Below are 24103 nucleotides of genomic sequence, written 5' to 3'. Positions count from 1 at the left end.
TGTGAAGTAGACTGGAAAAAGAGCTGTGGGTGTCACGCTGCTGAGGGAATGCCCCTCCTCATGGGGTCAGCTAGTTCTCTATAATAGCAGGTGCACATCGCCACAGGAGAATGAAGGCCTGTCTCTCCAGATTTTCCAAAAGGTCAAGAGAAGAGTGAAATCTAGATCGGAAAACTAGATTTTTATGAGGAATCTAATTTTTGCAAGTTTCCTACTCGTGTTTATCATGTACTGGGCAAACCAGATGTATCTCAGGGCTAAGTCTGTGCATGGGCTCCCTGTTCCTGACTTCTGAGTTAGAGAATTCGGCGTGGAGCTTCAGGAGAGGACAAGCAGTCATTTTTATTATGTTGGTCATCTACAATTATTTCATCAAAAAGAAAGCACTAATGACATGCATAGCTACTTAAGTCCTAGCATCTTTTTTTTAAAAAAAGATTTCATTTATTTATTTGAGAGGTAGAGTTATAGACAGTGAGAGGGAGAGACAGAGAGAGAGGTCTTCCATCTGTTGGTTCACTCCCCAAATGGCCACAACAGCTGGAGCTGCACCAATCCAAAGCCAGGAGCCACGTGCCTCTTCCCGGTCTCCCACGTGGGTGCAGGGGTCCAAGGACCTGGGCCATCTCCTACTGCTTTCCCAGGCCACAGCAGAGAGCTGGATTGGAAGAGGAGCAGCCAGGACTAGAACCAGCGCCCATACGGGATGCCAGCACCGCAGGTGGAGGATTAGCCTACTGCGCCACGGCGTTGGCCCCTTTGTCCTAGCATCTTAACTGCTAGCTTAGATGCCTACCCCTAGAAAGAGAACTGAAACACAGGACTCCACAAGACCCATTAGCACACGAGTTGGAAACTGAATGCAGGTCTTTTTCTTTTTTAAATTTTTATTTATTTGAAGGGCAGAGCGTCAAAGAGAGAGAGAGGAAAAGGCATAACTTGACAGAGACAGAGAGATCTTCCATCTGCTGGTTCTCTCCCTAAATAGATATAACAACTGGGGCTGGGCCAGGGTAAAGCCAGGAGCCCAGATCTCCTTCTGGATCGCCCATGTGGGGTCAGGGGCCGAAACACTCAGGCATCCTCTGCTGCTTTCCCAGGCACGTTAGCAGGAAGCCGGATCAGCAGCAGAGGGGCCAGAACTTGCACTGGTGCTGCCATAAGGGGTGCTGGCAGCTTAACCCTCTGTGCCACAACCCCAGCGCCTTAAGCCAAGTGTTTTTTTTTTTTAATTTTTAAAATTTTTATTTATTTGAAAGAGTTAGAGAGAGAGAGAGAGAGAGAGAGATCTTCCATCTGCTGGTTCACTCCCAAAATGGCCACAATGGTGAGAATCGAGCCAATCTAGAGCCAGGAGCCAGAAGCTTCTTCTGGGTCTCCCACGTGGGTACAGGGGCCCAAGGACCTGAGCCATCCTCTGCTGCTTTCCCAGGCGCATCAGCAAGGAGCTGAGGCCAGGTCTTTTGACAGAAATCCGACTCCTGCAAATCCATAACCATGCAGAGAAGAATGGCAAATCCTTAATAGAAAGACAAAAAACTCCAGCAATAGTCATGACTTTTACTTCCCCATAAGATTGTCATGAAAATCAGCACTTGGGTCCAATATCAGAGCATCCGCGGAGCGCTTATTAGCTGCAGTCTCAACAGAAGACCTAGGTGACTCAGCCAAACAATGAACTTCCTTTTGTGAAACTGAACAAAGAGGCGTCGTGGCCCCCCACAGACACACAGCTCTGCAAAACCATCAAGAAATAGTGCCTCAAAGAAGGCGACATCGGCACTTCTCGTATGGCATGCAGAAGTCAAGTCTCATGAGCTCTGAGCAAGTCAGAATCTCAACAGAAACTGTGCTTGGTTTCCCAATCACTGATGCTAAAACTGTCTTCCTTGCGGCTTCAGATGCAACCATAATGCTGTGTGGGGAGCAGTCTCGTTCCCGGCGCACTGGCTACGCCTCTGCAGGAGCTTGCTCCCCTCAGGCTTCCTCCACCATGTTGCCAGGGAGGGTCCCAATAGGAGATTCTACCACAGTGCTTCCCAAACCTGCCTGGGTACTAGGTTCCACTGGAGTGCTGGCTTAAGAACACACAGGCACCTATGCGCTGTTAAACGCTTCGTGGGAAGCTCGTATTCCACCCCGGGGTGCCTGCATTCCAACTCTGGTTCCATGTCTTTTTTGAAATCTATCTATTTCTTTCCTTCTTTCTTTCCTTCCTTCTTTCCTTCCTTCCTTCCTAAATTTATTTGACACATAGAGTTAGTGAGAGAGAGAGAGAAAGGTCTTCCTTCCGTTGGTTCACCCCCCGAAATGGCTGCCTCGGGCAGAGCCATGCCAATCCGAAGCCAGGAGCCAGGTGCTTCTCCTGGTCTCCCATGTGGGTGCAGGACCCAAGCACTTGGGCCATCCTCCACTGCCCTCCCTGGCCACAGCAGAGAGCTGGCCTGGAAGAGGAGCAACCGGGACTAGAACCCGGAGCCCATATGGGATGCCGGTGCCGCAGGCGGAGGATTAGCCTATTGAGCCACGGCGCCAGCCCCTCTGGCTCCATTTCTGATTCTAGTTTCCTGCCATCACACACTCTGGGAGGCAGCAGATGATGGCTCAGGTAGGTGGATCTCCACGTGGGAGACCCTGATGGAGTCCTGGACTCCTGGCTTCAGCCTGACCCAGCCCCTGGCTGTTGAGGGCATTTGGAGAATGAATCAATGGGTGCAGGATCTCACCCTCTCTTTCTGACTGTCTGCCTTTCAAATGCAATGAAAAGAAAGAAATAGGAGAAAGGGACACAGATACACGATTCTGATTCAGTAGCCAGGAGTGAACCCTGGGTGTGTGACAGTTAAGGTGTGATTCTGACACAGCCAGCTTTTGTCGACTCTCAGATCTGGAGGCAGTGTTTAGTTGATTCTCACCCGCTCACAAAGAGGAAGTTCTGTGGATAATAAAATCAGGAACATTGAACTGCCTTCGAAAGGCGCCTCTACTATTTACTACCAAGATCTTGCTTTAGGACACACAGGGAAAAGAACTGGTTGACGGCTGTATGGTTATGGTCAAATCACCCCAGGAATTGTGTTTGAGACTGCAAGATGTAGACACATATTTAACTGGAATCTAAAGGCCTATCTCCTCTCAGACTCATTGGGAGTGTGAGGTGTCTTGGCTAACAAGGCAGGAAAACCCGGAATCACTAACAGGCTAAGGGAGTGAAGGGTTTGACCCGAGGGTTTTACCATGGTGCCATGCCAAAAGGACCCTGTGGAAAGGAGGAGTCATAGCGAAGGGTTGGGAAAAGTCACAGCATGGATAATAGCACCTAGCAAGTGAATTTAACTGGTGGTAGGTAGGGCAAGATCGCTTTAGGCTGCTGACTAGTAAGAGGGTTTTGTAGTTCTAGTTACAATGGAATCTTACATTTTATTTATCTGAAAGGCAGACAGAAAGATAGAAAACTCTCCCATCAGCTGGCTTATTCCCTAAATGCCTGCAACTGGCTGGGCTGGGCCAGGCCAAAGCCAGGAGCCAGGAACTCCATTTGGGTCTCCCACGTGGCTGGTAGGGGTCCAGGTATTCGAGCCGTCCCAATGTACGTCGTAGCAGGAAGTCAGAATTACAAGTTGGTTCTGATGGGCAGATCTGAAGAAGCCAGAGCAACAGCAGGACTTGGCTTCATCAGAGTGCTTCAGAAGTGAGGGTTCCCACAGACAGTCCATCCTGGGGAGAGCATTTCTTCAGTGGTTAAGGTGCTGCCTGGAACACCCACACCCCAATTCAGAGTATCCGGTTTGCAACCTTGCTACTCGGCTTCCTGCCCTGGGGGTGCAGTAGGTGATGGCTCAAATACTTGGGTCCCTGCCATCCACATGGGAGACCTGGATGGAGTTCCTGGGTCCTGCCTTCAGTCTGGCCCAGTCCCAGGCATTTGGGAAGTGAACCAGCAGATGAGGGGAAGAGCTCTCTCGTCTGTTTGTCGGGTAAAGATCTCTTCCGGCGCCAGACCGATTCCAAGCCCCTCCAAGCAAGATTTGCCTTGCTGGGTGCTTCTGCGCACCAGCTTTCTCCTGCCTCATATATAAAGCTGTCCCCCAGCCTCTCTGACTGTGGCAGAGGCTTCTGTCTTCTAATTGTTTGACTTGCTTCTAACTGACATGATTAAAGCTGTTTTAGAAACCTTCCCAAGGTCACATGAATGCTTCAACCATAGTTACTATCTGCTTCTATGTAACCATTTCAGGTTCTGCATGTTAGTACAGAGCAATGATGTTAACCTCTGGCAGACAGTAGATGGCTCAGTATGTGTGTAAAAAACTTACGTCTTCAGTTAACTAAATTCCTGTGCACAGTATTGTATCAATTCCTGTGGTTGCCATGTAACATTAGAATTTCCAATCAAATGTCTACATAGAGCCATATAAAGGAGACAAAGAGGCTAAAACTGTATATGAGAGAAAATCCTTCTTTGTTCTGGGCTCAGGCTTTCGGATAAGAAATTCCACCTGGGCCTTATGCTGGCATAATAAAAGACAAGTTCATTGGGATAGGTGTAGTGGTATAGTGGGTAAAGCCTGCAATGCCAGCACCCCATATGGGCACCGATTCGAGTCCTGGATGCTCCATTTCCAATTCAGCTCTCTGCTATGGCCTGGGAAAGCAGTAGAAGATGGCTCAAGTCCTTGGGCTCTTGCACCCACTTGGGAGACCTGGAAGGTGCTCCTGGCTCCTGGCTTCAGATCAGCACAGCTCTGGCCATTGTGGCCATCTGGGGAGTGAACCATCAGATGGAAGACCTCTCTCTCTCTCTCTGCCTCTCCTTCTCTCCCTATGTAACTCTGACTTTCAAGTAAATAAATAAAATAAAAAAAAAGACAACCTCCTGTTAAGAGGCCTTGGCATCTTTTCTCGGTACACGAATCCTGCTACAGTTCTGGGGAGCAGATGTGAGACATGCTGTCCTGCCTCCCTACTCTGAGTAATAATAATAAAGCTTTTTTCTTTTCACAGAACCAGCCTCTCAGAGTGTGCCTGGGAGCAGTGGACAGGAACCCTATAATTGTGGTGCCTGACATATGATAAGTATATATGATAAGTAATATTCATGAATATTAATGAAATAAATATAATAACTGGCCCTGGAGGGAGAAACACCACCACCCTTCATCCCATTCCCTTAACCCTCCCCTGGATGGGATAAGGTGCAGGTAGCTCTTCTACAAGGCTAGGGAAGAAAAGGAAATAAGGAAAAACAAGTTACATGTCCAAGGTGACAGAGGGGCCTGGCTGGGATTTGAATTCAGCTCTATGAGGCTCCAAAGCCTTTATTCTTCTTCCCACTGAATTCTACCTGTCTCAGAGGAAAGAGCTATTGAAGCCATGGGGGTCTTGTTTTCACACAAGAGAGCATTCAGGCCTGAGACAGAGTGAAATAACAAGGTTTTATTAGGGATAGGACATCTGTCAGGATGGAAGGGACAGATGGAGTGCTCAGTCACTCGGACCAGGGGGAGAGCAAGGTTACATGGTTGAGTGAAGAGAATACACCTGGGCAGGCCGGGCGGCTCAGCAGAGAGCAGAGGGCTGAGCGTAGTCTCTGTTTGGACTCCCGTTTTTTTTTTTTTGACAGGCAGAGTGGACAGTGAGAGAGAGAGACAAAGAGAAAGGTCTTCCTTTGCCGTTGGTTCACCCTCCAATGGCCGTTGCGGCTGGCGCACCGCGCTGATCCAATGGCAGGAGCCAGGTACTTATCCTGGTCTCCCATGGGGTGCAGGGCCCAAGCACTTGGGCCATCCTCCACTGCACTCCCTGGCCACAGCAGAGAGCTGGCCTGGAAGAGGGGCAACCGGGACAGAATCCGGCGCCCCGACCGGGACTAGAACCCGGTGTGCCGGCGCCGCAAGGCAGAGGATTAGCCTAGTGAGCCGTGGCTGGACTCCCAGTTTTTAAGGGAGGCTCTTCACCCTCTCCCCTCCTCCTCCAGGACAAAGGATGGGAGTCCTGGTGAAAGGGTTTGTTGGGTAAAAATTAGAAATTTGCTAATGGCAGCAGGCAGAGCACAGAGGGGCTTCCCTTAGGGCAACTGTGAAGGTTTCATTGCCCCGTGTTATCAGGTAACCCATCTGGTCCTGAGAGAGGATGCTCCGGGAGCTTTCCTTAGGGGAAGGCCTGGGACCACCTCCAGGTTATCGTGGTCTGGGCAGGACTTTGAAGTGCAAACTGGTGGGTTTCTGTCTCTTCCAAAGCAAATGCTCGTTTCTTTAGGCCCTTCTCACACACACACACACACACACACACAAGCTAATTTTAACTTCCTACCTAACATACCCATCACGGATTATAAATCTTGTGCAGTTGCAACAGGCAAGTCCTGTTCAGAAATCAAAGTGAACAGTCTCCTTTCCAAGGCCAAGTCTGTGACTAGGTAAGCCAGGCAGCCTGTGGCCAGCTTTGCTTTCTCTTTCTGTATGTATTTGATTTTCATATCTGGAAGTCAGTCACTCAAAACCTTATCCCAGAATCCTCTAAGGCAGGTTTTGACCTCCGGTTCCCCACCAGAGAGGATTTTAAGCCACTGGGGGACATTTAGTAGTATCTGGTGATATTTTTGGCTGTCACAAAAGGGACAAGGGTACTGCTGGCATCTGTAGTGGCTAAAGGCCAGGGATGTTACTGACCATTCTACAAAGCATAGGGCAGCCCCATGACAAAGAACTATCGGGCCACAAATGTCAATAGTGCCCAGGAGACAAATAGTGGCTTAGAGAACATCAACGGCATCGTGACACATGGGCATAGGGAGGGATCCTCAGAGTTGTGTAATCCGATTTCCCACCATTGCGTAAATTCTGGCCACAGTAGGCCTGCCCAGCAGTCCCTGTGGGAAATGAACGCTGACTCGCTGCTTCTGAACTCAACAGTGTTCACAGAGCAAGTTCTGGGTTCCCACACGTTCATTCACACGCTGTTCTGAGGTTCCCTTTGGGAGTTCAACTCTGCTGGGTCTCTCCACTGCCCCCAGGCACGCACCCAGTCATTTTTCTCTTCCCTTTGCTTACTGTTCCTGTGTGGGCAGTTGACCTATCTGGTTTTACTACTTCCTTTGCATTAAATTTTTTTTTTCACAAAAAGGACTTTTTATTTGTTACTGTTAAAATCTAAATTTTGTGGGTTCTTTTTTGTTTTTGTTCTGTTTTGTATTTTGTAAAGTCTAAATTTTAAACAGATTCGTGGACTGACGGTTCTTAGCCATCAGCTTGTTCGCCTTTAGCATGTGTCTCATTCCCAAGCTCCATGAGTTTTCCCAATCCAAACTCGGGCCTCTTTAGCATTTTTATTTTTCTAACGGAGACATCACGGAGAGGATAAATAGATGGGCAAACCTACTCTGTCTTTTCCAATGCTGTCTGGAATCAATTTATTGACTACTTACAAGTCATTTGTTTATACCTCCTGTGTCATGATTTCCATGACCTGTTGGTGCTGAGCACAGAAGTCTTCCGCATCACATTGTTGCATTTTTTAGTAAGACCACCGGTAGTCTTGACACCAACCTGAGCTTGCATCATGGTCTGCCATTTTTTGACCATGGCGCACATTTTGTCACAGGTAAGAGCCATGCTGTGGAAGGTAGGCAGGCAGCTTTTGCCCTGAGCACCCTCAGTAATCAGCTTGAATTTTCTAAATGCAACGTCATCGTTCTGCAAGTCAGCACAACTCTTTTGAAAAACATGACCTTGAGGCCATCAGATGCAATTTTGGCCCCTTGGGTGGCTCCGACTAGTGTTTTCCCAATATTGCTTATGTTGAACATAGCAGGTGCTTTCACATCATGACAGTCTTAGAAAATGGTCACCCACTTTGTTCTTGGCTCCCTTTTTGCCACCTTTCCCAAGGTGCTTGCTCCTGCCAACCTCCATGGTGGTGCTCAGAGGGCCAAAAGGCTGCACTTAAAATTTTAAAGCACAGCCTTTGCATGATGCATTTTCACAACGTGAACAACTTGCGTAAGCACAACCTGGTTCACTCACTAGGGACTGCTGTGACTCCACAAGCTCTCCCCAGCCCACCAATGTCATGACCCTCCACTCAGAGGTAACCTCCACCCCGTCTTCTAACACAGGAGCCTACTTCGGCCTGGGTGTGAGCCATATGAATATTGACTTGTAGAGCATTTCCTCTTTTGTGTCTGGCTCCTTTTGCTGAAAATTTTGCTTGTGAGATTCAACCACATTATGTGTAGCAGAAATTCATTCACTCATTGCTGTATAATATTCCACTACACAAATTTATTGATCCATGCTGTGTTTTCCAGTTTGTACTATGATGAACAGCATGGGGCCACTACCAATATTCTCATACTTAACTTTGGGTGGACATACACATGGAATTTAGTTTGTGGTGCTGGCTTCGGCAGCACATATACTAAAATCGGAATTCAGTTGTGTCTATACTGAGAAGTAGACATGTTGGGTCCTAGGGAGATTAGGTAGGAATAGACTAACTGGAAGATTTTTCTCATAACTTCAGCATAGCCTGCATTGTAACTTCACCCTTAGATGTCAGTCCAGTCAACCACTTTCCCATGAGGTACCTTTGTCTCCTCAGGGACCAGGAAGGAGGAGACGCCATGATGGCAGTGTGGAATCTAAGCCACGCGTGGAGTCTCCGTGAAGCATCCAGAATGCCTCATGCACACTCAACCTTGCCCGGACTCCACCATTTGTACATTCATTTAGGGGCATCCTCTCCCAACTCCATAAGGAGACGGTTACATGTGGGAGTGGCCCTTTTGCTCTGTGGTTTCTGGCCCTGGGTGGTCCTCCTGTGGCCTCCTCCCACGCTCTCTCCTCATGGGCAGCTCTGGCCCATTCATGATGAGTATCTGTCTGTGTGGGCTTGCCCAGACTCACGTGTTTATACACATTCATTCTCTCACTTTCAATAAATCTTGCTTCCACTTGTACACTGTATTTATGCCTCTGCTTTGACTTCTTAGCTCTGTGGAGGCAAGAACTTGGAATATAATGGTTGGAATACATATTTCCATTACCCTAGGGTTAGTAGCTAAGTCAGACATTATTCTAGGGTGATGGTACCAACGTACACAGCCTTGAGTAATACAGTGGAGTTCCAGGCGCTCCACGTGTTTGTCAATACTTGGTTTTACATCCATACTGCCTTTTACCCAGAGGTTACTAAAGGGATCTAGACAAACGGGAATCACAGTTGAGTGATCAAGTTGCCACATTTAGGAAAACAAAAACAAACACAGGACACTCTGGTAAATTTTTTTAAGCTGTTGCCATGACTTTTACTCTTTTTTTTGTTTTGTTTTTAAAGATTTATTTATTTATTTGAAAAGCAGAGCTTCTGAGAGGCAGAGGCAGTTCTTCTATCCATTGGTTCACTCCCTAGATGGCTGCAATGGCTGGAGCTGTGCCAATCTGAAGCCAGAAGCCAGGAGCTTCTTCTGGGTCTCCCACATGGGTGCAGAGACCCAAGGACTTGGGCCATCTTCTGCTTTCCCAGGCCATAGCGGAGAGCTGGATTGGAAGTGGAGCAGATGGGTCTCAAACTGGCGTCTATATGGGATGCTGACATTGCAGGCGGTGGTCTTACCCACTATGCCACAGCATCGGCCCCTCAGGTGAATTTGAATGAGTATGAGTATGTCCCAGACAATATTTGAAGCCTACAAAAATGCTGTTCATTATTTATCTGAAAGTCGAATCTAACTGGGTCTTTTGTGTTTTTATGTGGCAAATCTGTTAAGGGAAGTTTGGAGAATGACTTAGGGATTGAAGGGACAATAGTGCAGAGCTGCTCGCCTCCTGTTACCGTGCGAATGGGAAGGGGTGAGGAGGAGGCAAAAATAATGACTCCCTAAGCAGTGGCCAGGGCCAAAGGGCACCCTTAACTGACCTCTGTCTAAACTCAAGACAGAGGATTTCCTCTGGGAACGACAATTGTTTATGCACGGATGAAGAAAGGAGAAGGAGGGTCCCGGGGCAGGTTCCCTGGTGAGGACCTCGTGCGTGCCATCAGGTTGCTGCTTTACAACAATCTCCTCTCCTGCTTTGCAATTGGAGGCTTGGCAGAAGTTTAGCTAACAGCTCAGCCAGGTTCCAAGCCAGCCCAGCTGAGGCCAAATCTTTGCTCTTCCATTCTACCAAGTCCCCTGTCTCTTGGAAAGAGATTTCTTTTATCCTTTTATTATACATGGGGGTCCAGGAACCATTGCCACTTGGGCACTGAATGATGACTGTAGCTTTTAACCACCCAGAGTCTCGTGCTGGGCCATATTTCTCCTAACTAAGCTGAGTTGTCTTGTGATCAGGTGCAACCATGAACAACTCTCCCCTTAGTCTCTCTCTCTCTTTCTCTCTCTCTTAAAGATTTATTCATTTATTTGAAAGTCAGTTACACACAAAGAGAAGGAGAGAGAGAGGTCTTCCATCCACTGGTCTGGTTCACTCCCCAGTTGACCGCAGCGACCAGAGCTACACCAATCAGAAACCAGGAGCCGGGAGCCAGGAGCTTCTTCCAGGTCTATCATGTGGTTGCAGAAAAGAAAACCTGGCATCAGCTACGAGAGGCGGACACCCCCTTCTAAGCACTCATGTTTTTCTGCCTGAGTCGCCTTCGGGTTTTTCCCTGAGGACAGGCAACATTGTCCCCTCCAAGGAGAGTGGCCTGCACCTCGTCTAGAAAGTACTCGTGCCCAGTGCTAGTTTGTTTAGTCATTTACGCCAGGGGTCTTCAGCCAGGGGTGATTTTGCACAACCAGGAGACATTTGGCAATGACTGGGGACAGTTTGGTTTACCACAAATTGAGTAAGTGGGGGTTGGCTCTGGACAATGAGTGGGTCGAGCCACTGCCTTCCCTATGCCTTTGCCTCTGAAACACACTTTTTACTTCCCCAGTCACCCAGATTTCTACCAAAGATAATCGCAGAAGACCAATTTGTTGGCAAAATGAGTGTACTCTCTTTAAACTTGGCTCGATTATTTATATAAGTGCATCAAAAACAGTGATTCATCATGTAAGCCCTTTTAAAAAGTTTGTTTTCTTTAATTGAAAGGCAGAGTGACAGAGAGAGGGAGACAGGGAGAGAGAGATCTTCCATCTGCTGGTTTACAGTCCAAAAGGCCACTACAGCAAGGGCTGGGCCAGGCCGAAGCCAGGAGCCAGGAGCTCCATCCAGGTCTCCCGTGAGGGTGCAGAGGCCCAAACACTTGGGCCATTTTCTACTGCTTTCCCAGGTGCGTTAGCAGGGAGCTGGGTCAGAAATGGAACAGCCGGACTTGAACTTGTTCTGATATGGGATGCCAGTGTTGCAAATATTGGCTTAACATGCTGGACCACAACACCAGCACTCTCATGGGCTCTTCTGAAATTAGGTTTGCTGAAACTTTTTATATCTCAGGGTATACTTTATTATTGTTATTATTATTTTAATCCCACAGTAGACTTTTAACAGTCTCTCAAGGCTACAGAGTCACGCCAAGGAGTCACCATCAAAGTTTGCCACGAGCACCTTGCAGATTTGGTAAATTCCTCTGTGCTCAAGGCCCCTACACTTTCCTGAGGTTCCTGGGGCTGCAAAGGCCATGGCTTTCTTTACCTGCCTTGAAGGCAACCGTGGGAACCATGTATTCAAAACCCAGGCCAGTTTTTCCAAGGAGATTTTTATCGGCTCCATAAAGTCAGCCTCAGTTTCTGAGAGTTGGCTGGTTATATGAAAATATGACATTTTCTAATTTAAGTCTTGATAAAATAACGAATGTTTCCAGTTGTACCCTGTTACAAGGGCAACAAAGCCTTATAAATTTTTTGCAGGGGCTGGTGCTACAATGAGTTAATGCCCTGGCTTGAAGCGCTGGCATCCCATATGGGCACCCGTTCCAGACCTGGCTGCTCCACTTCCGAACCAGCTCTGTCATGGCCTGGGAAAGCAATAGAGGATGGCCCACCCTGCACCCGGAAGAAGCTCCTGGCTCCTGGCTTCGGATCAGTGCAGCTCTAGCTGCTGCGGCCAATTGGGGAGTGAAAGATTGGACAGAAGACCTCTCTCTCTCTCTCTCTCTCTCTCTCTCTCTCTCTGCCTCTCCTCTCTGTGTAACTCTTTCAAATAAATAAATAAATAAATCGTTAAAAATTTTTTGCAAACAATTATATTTCTTTTTTTTTTATCTTTTATTTAATGAATATAAATTTCCAAAGTACGACTCATGTGTTACAATGGCTTCCCCCCCCATACCGTCCCTCCCACCCACAACCCCCCCCTTCCCACTCCCTCTCCCCCTCCATTCACGTCAAGATTCATTTTCGATTATCTTAATATACAGAAGATCAGCCTAGCATACCTTAAGTAAGTATTTCAACAGTTTGCTCCCACACAGAAACATAAAGTGAAAAATAATAGATGATTTTTTTTAAATGATGATGAAATCAGAGCAGACCTATTGTCATGTTTAATCCCAGTGAGAGTCAAGTTGGGAATTGATAATTTTTTTTTTTTTTTTACAGAAGATCAGTTTAGTGTACATTAAGTAAAGATTTCAATCGTTTGCACCCCCATAGAAACACAAAGTGAAATATACTGTTTGAGTACTCGTTATAGCATTAAGCCTCAGTGTACAGCACGTTAAGGACAGAGATCCTACATGAGGAGTAAGTGCACAGTGACTCCTGCCGTTGACTTCACAAATTGACACTCCTGTTTATGGCATCAGTAATCTCCCTATGCACCAGTTATGAGTTTCCAAGGCTATGGAAGCCCCCTGAGTTCTCCGACTCTTATCTTGTTTAGACACGGTCATAGTCAAAGTGGAGGTTCTCTCCTCCCTTCAGAGAAAGGCACCTCCCTCTTTGAAGACCTGTTCTTTCCACTGGGATCTCACTCACAGAGATCTTTTTGCCAGAGTGTCTTGGCTTTCCATGCCTGAAATACTCTCATGGGCTTTTCAGCCAGATCCGAGTGCCTTTAGGGCTGATTCTGAGCCCAGAGTGCTATTCAGGACATCCGCCATTCTATGAGTCTGCTGAGCATCTCACCTCCCATGCTGGACCACTCTCCCCTTTATCCATTCTATCGGTTGGTGTCAGCAGATACTAGACTTGCCCATGTGCTCCCCTTGACTCTCAGTCCTTTCATTATGATCAATTGTGAACTGAAATTGATCGCCTGGAATAGAGAGATGGCATTGGCACATGCCACCTTGATGGGATTGAATTGGAATCCCCTGGTATGTTTCCAACTCTACCAATTGGGGCAAGTCAGCCCGAGCATGCCCCAAATTACACATCTCTTCCCTCTCTTATTCCCACTCTTACGTTCAACAGGGATCACATTTCAGTTAATTTTCAACACTCAAGAATAACTGTGTGATAATTACAGAATTAAACCAGTCATATCAAGTAGAACAGACAAAAAAAAATACTATGAGGGATAATGTATTAAGTTGTCCATCAGCAGTCAGGGCTATGCTGATCAAGTCACCAATTCTCATAGTGTCCACTTCACGTCAGGAGGTTTCCCCTTTGGTGTTCAGTCAGTTGTCACCGATCAGGGAGAACATATGGTATTTGTCCCTATGGGACTGGCTTACTTCACTCAGCATGATGTGTTCCAGATTCCTCCATTTTGTTGCAAATGACTGGATTTCGTTGTTTCTTACTGCGGTATAGTACTCTAAAGAATACATATCCCATAATTTCTTTATCCAGTCTACCGTTGATGGGCATTTAGGTTGGTTCCAGGTCTTGGCTATTGTGAATTGTGCTGCAATAAACATTAGGGTGCAGACTGCTTTTTTGTTTATCAATTTAAACTCCTTTGGGTAAATTCCAAGGAGTGGGATGGCTGGGTCGAACGGTAGGGTTATATTCAGGTTTCTGAGGAATCTCCAGACTGATTTCCATAGTGGCTTGACCAGTTTGCATTCCCACCAACAGTGGGTTAGTGTCCCTTTTCCCCCACATCCTCGCCAGCATCTGTTGTTGGTAGATTTCTGTATGTGAGCCATTCTAACCGGGGTGAGGTGAAACCTCATTGTGGTTTTGATTTGCATTTCCCTGATTGCTAGTGACCTTGAACATTTTTTCATGTGCCTGTTGGCCATTTGGATTTCCTCTTTTGAAAAATGTCTATTGAGGTCCTTGGCCCATCTCTTAAGTGGGTTGTTGGTTTTGTTTTTGTGGAATTTCTTGATCTCTTTGTAGATTCTGGTTATTAACCCTTTATCTGTTGCATAGTTTGCAAATATTTTTTCCCATTCTGTCGGTTGTCTCTTCACTCTCCTGACTGTTTCTTTTGCAGTACAGAAACTTCTCAATTTGATGCAATCCCAATAGTTGATTTTGGCTTTGACTGTCTGTGCCTCCCGGGTCTTTTCCAGAAATTCTTTGCCTGTGCCAATATCTTGAAGGGTTTCTCCAATGTTCTCTAATAACTTCATGGTGTCAGGACATAGATTTAGGTCTTTAATCCACGTTGAGTGGATTTTTGTGTAAGGTGTAAGGTAGGGGTCTTGCTTCATGCTTCTGCACGTGGAAATCCAGTTTTCCCAGCACCATTTATTGAATAGACTGTCCTTGCTCCAGGAATTAGTTTTAGATCCTTGATCAAATATAAGTTGGCTGTAGATGTTTGGATTGATTTCTGGTGTTTCAATTCTGTTCCATTGGTCTATCCATCTGTTTCTGTACCAGTACCATGCTGTTTTGATTACAACTGCCCTGTAGTATGTCCTGAAGTCTGGTATTGTGATGCCTCCGGCTTTGTTTTTGTTGTACAAGATTGCTTTAGCTATTCGAGGTCTCTTGTGCCTCCATATGAATTTCAGCATCATTTTTTCTAGATCTGCGAAGAAGGTCTTTGGTATCTTGATTGGGATTGCATTGAATCTATAAATTGCTTTTGGGAGAATGGACATTTTGATGATGTTGATTCTTCCAATCCATGAGCATGGAAGATTTTTCCATTTTTTGGTATCCTCTTCTATTTCTTTCTTTAAGGTTTTGTAATTTTCATCATAGAGATCTTTAACGTCCTTGGTTAAGTTTATTCCAAGGTATTTGATTGTTTTTGTAGCTATTGTGAATGGGATTGATCTTAGCAGTTCTTTCTCAGTCATGGCATTACTTGTATATACAAAGGCTGTTGATTTTTGTGCATTGATTTTATATCCTGCCACTTTGCCAAACTCCTCTATGAGTTCCAATAGTCTCTTAGTAGAGTTATTTGGATCCTCTAAGTACAGAATCATATCGTCTGCAAAGAGGGATAGTTTGACTTCTTCCTTCTTGATTTGTATTCCTTTGATTTCTTTTTCTTGTCTGATGGCTCTGGCTAAAACTTCCAGAACTATGTTAAATAGCAGTGGTGAGAGTGGGCATCCCTGCCTGGTGCCAGATTTCAGTGGAAATGCTTCCAACTTTTCCCCATTCAATAGGATGCTGGCTGTGGGTTTTTTATAAATTGCTTTGATTATATTGAGGAATGTTCCTTCTATACCCAATTTGCTTAGAGTTTTCATCATGAAAGGGTGTTGAATTTTATCAAATGCTTTCTCTGCATCAATTGAGATAATCATATGGTTTTTCTTCTGCAGTCTGTTAATGTGGTGAATCACATTGATTGATTTGCGAATGTTGAACCATCCCTGCATACCAGGGATGAATCCCACTTGGTCTGGGTGGATGATTTTCCTGATGTGTTGTTGTATTCTATTGGCCAGAATTTTATTGAGGATTTTTGCGTCTATGTTCATCAGGGATATTGGTCTGTAATTTTCTTTCAGTGCTGCATCTTTCTCTGGCTTAGGGATTAAGGTGATGCTGGCTTCATAGAAAGAATTTGGGAGGATTCCCTCTTTTTCGATTGTTCTGAATAGTTTGAGAAGAAATGGGATTAGTTCTTCTTTAAATGTCTGGTAGAATTCAGCAGTGAATCCATCTGGTCCTGGGCTTTTCTTTGTTGGGAGGGCCTTTATTACTGTTTCAATTTCTGTTTCAGTTATGGGTCTATTTAGGTTTTCGATGTCTTCATGGTTCAATTTTGGTAGATTGCATGTGTCCAGGAATCTATCCATTTCTGATAGGTTTTCCTGTTTGCTGGCATACAGGTCCTTGTAGTAATTTCTGATGATTCTTTTTATTTCTGTGGTGTCTGTTGTTACGTTTCCTTTTTCATCTCTGATTTTATTGATTTGGGTCTTTTCTCTCCTTTTTTTAGTTAGTTGGGCCAATGGGGTGTCAATTTTGTTTATTTTTTCAAAAAACCAGCTTCTCGCTTGGCTGATTTTTTGTAATGTTTTTTTGGATTCAATCCTGTTAATTTCTTCTCTGGTTTTAATTATTTCTCTTCTCCTACTAGATTTGGGTTTGGTTTGCTGCAGTTTTTCTAGGTCCTTGAGGTGTGCTGAAAGCTCATTTATTTGGTACCTTTCCAATTTCTTGGTATAGGCACCTATTGCTATAAATTTGCCTCTCAATACTGCTTTTGCTGTATCCCATAAGTTTTGATATGTTGTGTTGTTGTCTTCATTTACTTCCAGAAAGTTTTTGATTTCTCTTTTGATTTCTTGAATTACCCAGTGTTCATTCAGGAGCATGTTGTTCAGTCTCCATGTGCAAACAATTATATTTCCATAGTAATAAGAATACTCATGAACTGTTGCTGAATTCTGGAGGGATCAGGTAGGGAGGAGAAAGAATGCTTTCAATTCTTTTTTTTTTTTTTTTTTTTTAAGATTTATTTATTTATTTGAAAGGCAGAGCTACAGAGAGGCAGAGGCAGAGAGAGAGAAAGGTCTTCCATCTGATGGTTCACTCCCCAATTGGATGCAACAGCCGGAGCTGTGCTGATCTGAAGCCAGGAGCCAGGAGCTTCCTCTGGGTCCCTCACATGGGTGCAGGGGCCCAAGGACTTGGGCCATCCTCCACTGCTTTCCCAGGCCATAGCAGAGAGCTGGATTGGAAGTGGAGCAGCTGGGTCTCAAACCAGCGCCCATATGGGACTCTGGTGCTGCAGGTGGTGGCTTTACCCACTACACCACAGCGCTGCCCCCACCCCCTTTAATCTCTTAATGTCCACTTCCCAGGGCCAGTGTTGTGGCGTAGCGGGTAAAGTTGCCGCCTGCAGTGCCGCATCTCATGTGGGTGCCAGTTGGAGACCTGGCCGTTCCGCTTCCAATCCAGCTCCCTGCTAACATGCCTGGGAAAGCAGTGGAAAATGGCCCAAGTCCTTGGGCCCCTGCACCCATGTGGGAGACCTGGGAGAAGCTCCAGGCTCTTGGCTTTGGATCAGCCTAGCTCTGGCAGTTGCAGCCATTTGGGGAGTGAATCAGTGGATAGAAGACCTCTCTCTCTCTCTCTGCCTCTGCCTCTCTGTAACTCTGCCTTTCAAATAAATACATCTTAAAAAATAAATGAATAGGCCAGGTGCCGTGGCTCACTAGGCTAATCCTCCGCCTAGTGGCGCCGGCACACCGGGTTCTAGTCCCAGTCGGGGCGCCGGATTCTGTCCCGGTTGCCCCTCTTCCAGGCCAGCTCTCTGCTGTGGCCAGGGAGTGCAGTGGAGGATGGCCCAGGTGCTTGGGCCCTGCACCCCATGGGAGACCAGGAAAAGCACCTGGCTCCTGGCTCCTGCCATCGGATCAGCGCGGTGCGCCGGCCGCAGCGCGCTGGCCGCGGCGGCCATTGGAGGGTGAACCAACGGCAAAGGAAGACCTTTCTCTCTGTCTCTCTCTCTCACTGTCCACTCTGCCTGTCAAAAAATAAAAAAAAAAAATAAAAAATAAATGAATAAATAAACGTCTATTTCCCCTGTCTATATTCTTCTGGCCTTCAGTCTCTTTTCAAATATTTCCATGAGTCATATCAAACCATTTGTTTCTCATCAGGGCTCTTAGTCTCATTTCTGGAACGAAATAAAATCGCTAGGGTCAGGCACGTGGTGCAGCTGTAACGTGGCGGCTTGGGACGCCCACATGGCTTGCTGAGGGGCTTGGTTTGAGTCTTGCTACTCTGTTTCCGACCCAGCTTCTGTGCTTATGCATAGTGGAAGGTGTGGGATTCCCTAATGTAGGCTAAACAATTTCTAAAAACAAAATTATAAGGAAATAAGAGTAGGAAGGGAGACAAGAGACACATTCACAGCCAGAGCAGGTTTATGAAAAAGGAGAAAAAATAAGCCTGAGAGAGGCTAACGGCCGGCAGGTACACGGGGCGGCCACGTGGCAGAGGGCAAGATACCAACCAGGGCTGGGTTGATACAGCGCAAGCCAGCTGGGCGCCGGGCGGGAGGGGCGGGGGTTGCTGAGCTGCCTTGCGCAGGCCATTTTGAACTGAGTGAGGGGCAATCTGGAGATAGGGTGAGCTGAAGGTATTGCGAGGGGACTGTCTCGGTGGGGCGGCTGAGGAAGAAAGCAGGCGAGGGCATTTTCGAAGGGCAGAGCCTGTCGCAGTCGCATCAGCTGGGGTGTCCGGCCTGGCCGAGGCAGCCAGGGAGACGCCTCAGGAATGCAGGCGGTCACGCAGGCAGGGAAATGGAAATCAATCCAAAACTTTGTCCTTGTGCCGTCAAAAATTCCACCCCAAGTAAGTTTTCTTCGCATTAAAAACGGTGCTCACGACTGACAGCGATTCCGTTAGGGGTCCTCTCCGGATACTTTGTGTTCGTAACAGTTCGTGGTTGGAAGTCGTTCTGACACCAGCAGCAGCCATCAGGGAAGTGAAGGGAGCTTGGAGCTGGGCCCCCTAAGCATTAGGTTTGGGGTGGGGGGCGTGTTAAGCAGATGATCAATTGCATCCTTTGATGCCTCCACCACCTTCTGCCGTCACCAATCTCTCTGGTGACCTGGTTTACCAAGCCTCTTCTATACCTTCTTTTTCTTTAAATACTTATTTGAGAGGCAGAAACAGAGACAGAGAGCTCCAGTCTACCCGTTCACTCCCCCAAATGCTGCGAATCCCCCCGTGCCTGGGAGTTGGACATTTAATCCAGGTCTCCCATGTGGGTGGCAGGGATCCAATTATCCGAGCCATTACTGCTGCCTCCTCGGGTGTGCACTGGGAGGAAGCTGGAGCCGGGTATTGACTGGCATCTTAACCTCCAGGCCAACCACCCACCGTGCTTCTTCGCTACTTTTATCCTATAAGATATTGGTACCTGGCATGCCAGGGACACATAATTCTGCGAGGAGACTGTCTTCTCGCACCCCACCCTTTAGCACTGCCCTCTGCAGCTCCTCACAACATGATTTAGGCGTTTCCAATCCTTTGAATTTCTGCTTCCTTCATTACCCCATCACCACTCTACAAGAGTTCCCCCCATACCACGCCAGCTCTCATTTTCCGACTCCTTTTCCACCTGTTAACATCTCAAATGCCCACCTCCTCCAGGAAGCCACTCCTAATCCTCCATGTTGGATTTGCCACCACTTCCTCTGGACTTGCTGAACACTGTCCAGGTGCAGTGGAGGGGCCACTGGATTGGGGGCCAGGACACTGGGCCCCTATGATAGCATCCATATCTGCCTACCTCTTTGCCTTTTCTCTAAATGGCAGTGCCACAATGACAGTATCTTCACTTCCCTCTTCCTAGGGGCATTTAAAAAAGAAAAGAAAACCTGGCATCAGCTACGAGAGGCGGACACCCCCTTCTAAGCACTCATGTTTTTCTGCTTGAGTCGCCTTCGGGTTTTTCCCTGAGGACAGGCAACATTGTCCCCTCCAAGGAGAGTGGCCTGCACCTCGTCTAGAAAGTACTCGTGCCCAGTGCTAGTTTGTTTAGTCATTTACGCCAGGGGTCTTCAGCCAGGGGTGATTTTGCACAACCAGGAGACATTTGGCAATGACTGGGGACAGTTTGGTTTACCACAAATTGAGTAAGTGGGGGTTGGCTCTGGACAATGAGTGGGTCGAGCCACTGCCTTCCCTATGCCTTTGCCTCTGAAACACACTTTTTACTTCTCCAGTCACCCAGATTTCTACCAAAGATAATCGCAGAAGACCAATTTGTTGGCAAAATGAGTGTACTCTCTTTAAACTTGGCTCGATTATTTATATAAATGCATCAAAAACAGTGATTCATCATGTAAGCCCTTTTAAAAAAAAAGTTTGCTTTTTTTAATTGAAAGGCAGAGTGACAGAGAGAGAGAGACAGGTAGAGAGAGATCTTCCATCTGCTGGTTTACAGTCCAAAAGGCCACTACAGCAAGGGCTGGGCCAGGCCGAAGCCAGGAGCCAGGAGCTCCATCCAGGTCTCCCGTGAGGGTGCAGAGGCCCAAACACTTGGGCCATTTACTACTGCTTTCCCAGGTGCGTTAGCAGGGAGCTGGGTCAGAAATGGAACAGCCGGACTTGAACTTGTTCTGATATGGGATGCCAGTGTTGCAAATATTGGCTTAACCTGCTGGGCCACAACACCAGCACTCTCATGGGCTCTTCTGAAATTAGGTTTGCTGAAACTTTTTATATCTCAGGGTATACTTTATTATTGTTATTATTATTTTAATCTCACAGTAGACTTTTAACAGTCTCTCAAGGCTACAGAGTCACGCCAAGGAGTCACCATCAAAGTTTGCCACGAGCACCTTGCAGATTTGGTAAATTCCTCTGTGCTCAAGGCCCCTACACGTTCCTGAGGTTCCTGGGGCTGCAAAGGCCATGGCTTTCTTTACCTGCCTTGAAGGCAACCGTGGGAACCATGTATTCAAAACCCAGGCCAGTTTTTCCAAGGAGATTTTTATCGGCTCCATAAAGTCAGCCTCAGTTTCTGAGAGTTGTCTGGTTATATGAAAATATGACATTTTCTAATTTAAGTCTTGCTAAAATAACGAAGGTTTCCAGTCGTACCCTGTTACAAGGGCAACAGAGCCTTATAGATTTTTTGCAGGGGCTGGTGCTACAATGAGTTAATGCCCTGGCTTGAAGCGCTGGCATCCCATATGGACACCAGTTCCAGACCCGGCTGCTCCACTTCCGAACCAGCTCTGTCATGGCCTGGGAAAGCAATAGAGGATGGCCCACCCTGCACCCAGAAGAAGCTCCTGGCTCCAGGCTTCAGATCAGTGCAGCTCTAGCTGTTGCGGCCAATTGGGGAGTGAAAGATTGGACAGAAGACCTCTCTCTCTCTCTCTCTGCCTCTCCTCTCTGTGTAACTCTGACTTTCAAATAAATAAATAAATCTTTAAAAAATTTTTGCAAACAATTATATTTCCATAGTAATAAGAATACTCATGAACTGTTGCTGAATTCTGGAGGGATCAGGTAGGGAGGAGAAAGAATGCTTTCAATTCTTTTTTTTTTTTTTTTTTTTTTAAGATTTATTTATTTATTTGAAAGGCAGAGCTACAGAGAGGCAGAGGCAGAGAGAGAGAAAGGTCTTCCATCTGATGGTTCACTCCCCAATTGGATGCAACAGCCGGAGCTGTGCTGATCTGAAGCCAGGAGCCAGGAGCTTCCTCTGGGTCCCTCACATGGGTGCAGGGGCCCAAGGACTTGGGCCATCCTCCACTGCTTTCCCAGGCCATAGCAGAGAGCTGGATTGGAAGTGGAGCAGCTGGGTCTCAAACCAGCGCCCATATGGGACTCTGGTGCTGCAGGTGGTGGCTTTACCCACTACACCACAGCGCTGCCCCCACCCCCTTTAATCTCTTAATGTCCACTTCCCAGGGCCAGTGTTGTGGCGTAGCGGGTAAAGTTGCCGCCTGCAGTGCCGCATCTCATGTGGGTGCCAGTTGGAGACCTGGCCGTTCCGCTTCCAATCCAGCTCCCTGCTAACATGCCTGGGAAAGCAGTGGAAAATGGCCCAAGTCCTTGGGCCCCTGCACCCATGTGGGAGACCTGGGAGAAGCTCCAGGCTCTTGGCTTTGGATCAGCCTAGCTCTGGCAGTTGCAGCCATTTGGGGAGTGAATCAGTGGATAGAAGACCTCTCTCTCTCTCTCTGCCTCTGCCTCTCTGTAACTCTGCCTTTCAAATAAATACATCTTAAAAAATAAATGAATAAATAAACGTCTATTTCCCCTGTCTATATTCTTCTGGCCTTCAGCTTCTTTTCAAATATCTCCATGAGTCATATCAACCCATTTGTTTCTCATCAGGGCTCTTAGTCTCATTTCTGGAACGAAATAAAATCGCTAGGGTCAGGCACGTGGTGCAGCTGTAACGTGGCGGCTTGGGACGCCCACATGGCTTGCTGAGGGGCTTGGTTTGAGTCTTGCTACTCTGTTTCCGACCCAGCTTCTGTGCTTATGCATAGTGGAAGGTGTGGGATTCCCTAATGTAGGCTAAACAATTTCTAAAAACAAAATTATAAGGAAATAAGAGTAGGAAGGGAGACAAGAGACACATTCACAGCCAGAGCAGGTTTATGAAAAAGGAGAAAAAATAAGCCTGAGAGAGGCTAACGGCCGGCAGGTACACGGGGCGGCCACGTGGCAGAGGGCAAGATACCAACCAGGGCTGGGTTGATACAGCGCAAGCCAGCTGGGCGCCGGGCGGGAGGGGCGGGGGTTGCTGAGCTGCCTTGCGCAGGCCATTTTGAACTGAGTGAGGGGCAATCTGGAGATAGGGTGAGCTGAAGGTATTGCGAGGGGACTGTCTCGGTGGGGCGGCTGAGGAAGAAAGCAGGCGAGGGCATTTTCGAAGGGCAGAGCCTGTCGCAGTCGCATCAGCTGGGGTGTCCGGCCTGGCCGAGGCAGCCAGGGAGACGCCTCAGGAATGCAGGCGGTCACGCAGGCAGGGAAATGGAAATCAATCCAAAACTTTGTCCTTGTGCCGTCAAAAATTCCACCCCAAGTAAGTTTTCTTCGCATTAAAAACGGTGCTCACGACTGACAGCGATTCCGTTAGGGGTCCTCTCCGGATACTTTGTGTTCGTAACAGTTCGTGGTTGGAAGTCGTTCTGACACCAGCAGCAGCCATCAGGGAAGTGAAGGGAGCTTGGAGCTGGGCCCCCTAAGCATTAGGTTTGGGGTGGGGGGCGTGTTAAGCAGATGATCAGTTGCATCCTTTGATGCCTCCACCACCTTCTGCCGTCACCAATCTCTCTGGTGACCTGGTTTACCAAGCCTCTTCTATACCTTCTTTTTCTTTAAATACTTATTTGAGAGGCAGAAACAGAGACAGAGAGCTCCAGTCTACCCGTTCACTCCCCCAAATGCTGCGAATCCCCCCGTGCCTGGGAGTTGGGCATTTAATCCAGGTCTCCCATGTGGGTGGCAGGGATCCAATTATCCGAGCCATTACTGCTGCCTCCTCGGGTGTGCACTGGGAGGAAGCTGGAGCCGGGTATTGACTGGCATCTTAACCTCCAGGCCAACCACCCACCGTGCTTCTTCGCTACTTTTATCCTATAAGATATTGGTACCTGGCATGCCAGGGACACATAATTCTGCGAGGAGACTGCCTTCTCGCACCTCACCCTTTAGCACTGCCCTCTGCAGCTCTTCACAACATGATTTAGGCGTTTCCAATCCTTTGAATTTCTGCTTCCTTCATTACCCCATCACCACTCTACAAGAGTTCCCCCCATACCACGCCAGCTCTCATTTTCCGACTCCTTTTCCACCTGTTAACATCTCAAATGCCCACCTCCTCCAGGAAGCCACTCCTAATCCTCCATGTTGGATTTGCCACCACTTCCTCTGGACTTGCTGAACACTGCCCAGGTGCAGTGGAGGGGCCACTGGATTGGGGGCCAGGACACTGGGCCCCTATGATAGCATCCATACCTGCCTACTTCTTTGCCTTTTTCTCTAAATGACAGTGCCAGAATGACAGTATCTTCACTTCCCTCTTCCCAGGGGCATTTAAAAACGAAAAGAAAGCGGCCGGGGCCGCAGCTCACTAGGCTAATCCTCCGCCTTGCGGCGCCAGCACACCGGGTTCTAGTCCCGGTCGGGGCGCCGGATTCTGTCCCGGTTGCCCCTCTTCAAGGCCAGCCCTCTGCTGTGGCCAGGGAGGGCAGTGGAGGATGGCCCAGGTGCTTGGGCCCTGCACCCCATGGGAGACCAGGATAAGTACCTGGCTCCTGCCATCGGATCAGGGCGGTGCGCTGGCCGCAGCGCGCCGGCCGCGGTGGCCATTGGAGGGTG

Source organism: Oryctolagus cuniculus, chromosome 8 (assembly GCF_964237555.1).
Source record: "Oryctolagus cuniculus chromosome 8, mOryCun1.1, whole genome shotgun sequence".
Lineage (NCBI taxonomy): Eukaryota > Metazoa > Chordata > Mammalia > Lagomorpha > Leporidae > Oryctolagus > Oryctolagus cuniculus.
This window is presented reverse-complemented; position numbering follows the sequence as displayed.